Raw genomic sequence first — 3478 nt, 5'->3', positions numbered from 1 at the left:
GCCTAGCTATTCGGGAGGAAGGATAGCCACCGCGTACTACATAGTCTGATGTGATTTATGCCTAGCTATTCGGGAGGAAGGATAGCCACCGAGAATTATATGTTCCAGTGTGGTGCGCTATGCGCGATATGCTTGATTCTTGGGCATGTATTGGCATGTGTGACATTCTTATTCTCTTATGGAATTGTTGATGACTATCTTAATCGATTAAAAAGGCATATTTGAAGTTGTAACTTGACAAGAGGCTTTATAAATGGGTTTGATACTTATTATTGAGATACATAAACTGAATAACTATCCTTACATCGATCTCACCTGACTGGCAAGACTAATTTCTTTATGTATTATGTACTCTATTTTCTTATTACTCATTGTCCCCGAGGCACTCACTGAGTACGAAGTACTCAGGCATACCATTGTTGTTTTTGATGGTATGTTAGGTAACGGAGAAGAGCAGGTTCTTGATACTCCAGGCGTGTAGGAAGGACTTGCTGTTGCGGCTGATTTGGTGGGCCCACACATTCGTTCGTGGGACACTCTATTTATTTAATTCCATTTACTTATTTTAGTTTTCGGGCTGTGTCCCGATGGGTTAGACATTTATTCCTTATTCTTAGAAGCTCTTTAGTATACATTCGAATGTGGGTAGAAGAAGAGTTGTCGTTTAACTCTTTCGGGCACACTATCATGTTTTGGGGTGAATCATTTAAATTATAAAGACTTCCGTTGATTTAATTCATGTAGTCATGATTTGTTACATTTAATTTATAAATTGTTGGAGGCGAATGTTGAACCTGGCGGGTTCAAGTATTATTATTGTTTTGTTTAGGTTCTTCCGATGTGGTTCAGGACGTCGGATGCCGGTCACGTCTAGGGTGGGTTTTGGGGCGTAACATAAGCCTTCCTGCATACATGTGTCTATTAACTTTCCATGAGTATAATTATCATAATTGATACTAGCTTCCCCTTTCCTAAGAGATTTTCTAACTCTTTCCGCAAAAAGGGCGGGTAATCTATCTATAAATTTGGATTTCCAATGAGTGTCATTGCATTCAGGTAATTCCATAACCCAACAAAGGAATACATCGTTATACCACCTAAATGAGGTAAGGGTTTTGCATCTTAAATTCTGAAGCGTGGTTCTAATGGTTTCATTATTATCCGACCATCTTCCTGAAAAATGCTCTATAATATTAATAACTAATGAATAAACTGCATTTGGAACTAGAACTGGTTCTTGAGAAGTTGCTTGCTCCCTTTTTACAGCATTCAGAATATTACCACGTTATTCTTGGGTTAAATAATTATCCCACAAACCTTTTAATTGGCCAGCAAAACCAGCAATAATCATAGCTGCGATAGTTTGCTCATTATTTTTATTAACCTTACTTATCGTACTATACATCGACATCATATATATGGTATAATGAATTTGTCTTTCACTATAACCATCTATGTTCCATTCATAGATTTCTTTATCACTATAACTATTGGTAATAATATGCTTATGTTCTTCCAACAAGACATCTTGAGGAGCAGGTCTAGGATAATAGTATATCCTTTGAGCAGGGTTATCAGCATAATATTCATATATTTTATTAATAGCTGCTGCAACCTTGACCTGGTAATCCATATTAGGAAAATTATCATCATCCTCTACTATCAAAGAACTAATAGTTATACCATTGAATTTCTCATCAAGCATTTGCTCTAATTCTGAAAAAGGTTTTAATTTAACGTCTTTGATTTCAGGTGGAGGCTGTATACTTGGAGTAGCAACAACTTCCTGCTTTTTTCCCTTATTAAGGGTAGAATCATGTAATTTTTCTATATGAGAAAATAGTTTGTCAATTCTATCATGGACTATAACGACCCGTTTGGTGGTTTAAATGCAACCATGGCTCTGGCTGTGTTTGGACTTGCTCTGTGTTGAAAAACTCCATCGCCAGGGCTATTAACCTAGTAAAAGTCCCTCTGCAGTATTCTCCCACCATGCGATCCGTGTCGATTGATGGTATCAGAACCATGGTACAGGAGTAGTAATAGGTGATATATGTTCAACACAAATCTCCTAATGAATATCTTTAGAAGAAAAAATACTGTTAAAAATAGTAAAAAAGAGGAATCCGATATGCCTCAGCAATTGGATTTGTTTAATAAGTGGACTATTCCTAAAATTCAGCCGAGATTAATTTATCAAATGAGTACTTTTGAGAAATTGGGTCTCAAGCAAGTGGCAAAAGCCACTGAACAAATAATTACAGTTGATAGTGTTTATGCTACTTTTAGTTTATTATTTGAAAGTGATTTAGCTCCTTATAGGGAAACCCATAGATTTATGCATATTGGGTTAGTACAGGTTGCATTTAAGACACTTACATTAAGAGGTTTACTGGAAAGCTTTATAGCAGCTTTAAGAGATGGTAGAAACCGAAATTGGAAAAAATCCCTCATAGGGACAGTTCAAACCAGTTTGGCTTATGGCCCTATATATTTTAATGCTTATCCTAATTTGCAGGTATCTTTGCAGGATGATAATTCTTTAGATGCTTTAATATTAAGTGTTAAATTACATGGCTATGAATGCCTGGTACAGAGGTAATATGCATCTGTTACAGAATATATTTTAAATCATTATATACTATGAATCCTATGTGTAAAATCACGGATTTCAAAAAATGAAACTATTTTGATAGAGACTTATTTTGGCAAATTCAAAATTGTTACTCGAAGACCTATCAAATGAGATGAAAATTAATTTTCCCAAAGAGTGGGTCATAGAAGGAGTAGCACCTCCTCAAAATAATATTAGTACTGATATTTCTAAAATTCAGCAAGCCCCAGATGGGACTATTAAATTAAGATTTTATGAACCTCCATCTTTATTAGATAAAGCTGAAAGTCATAGCATCCGCACCAGATCTAGACTAACTAGATCAAATTCATCATGTCATTCTTATATTTCACCGGTTGATTATATTGTTCAGTCTCCATTTGGAGCTTCTACTTCTCAAGTTAGAGAAACTGATAATAATAGAATCAGTAGTCTTAAAATTGATCAAGATAATATTGTCAGTGGTATTCAAGACATGGAACTAACCACGTCTGACATGGATTTTAATGATATGTAATGGATCTAGTTCAAAAAATTGATTTTAGCTAGGGATCACCCGCAAGAGAAAAAATTAGTAAGGAATTTTTTATGTCAAGATGGGAACCATTTAGAAAATGTTTTTTTCAAAATTTTAATAATGATGAAAAAACATTTTTCCAAGAAGATTTTTATAAGGATCTTACCAAAGTCAACAAAATTATATCTTTTGTTCCTTGGTTTATGGCTAAATACGTAGGAAATTATATTTCTGTTTTGGAACGCGAATATAGACTAACTAATGGAGAAATTATTAATACTATATTTCCTCCACTACAATCTTTCCAAATTGGAAAGGATGACAAAGTTCTTCATTTTGCAGCTTTT

This window comes from Lycium barbarum, chromosome 1, assembly GCF_019175385.1.
Source record: "Lycium barbarum isolate Lr01 chromosome 1, ASM1917538v2, whole genome shotgun sequence".
NCBI classification, from domain to species: domain Eukaryota; kingdom Viridiplantae; phylum Streptophyta; class Magnoliopsida; order Solanales; family Solanaceae; genus Lycium; species Lycium barbarum.
This window is presented reverse-complemented; position numbering follows the sequence as displayed.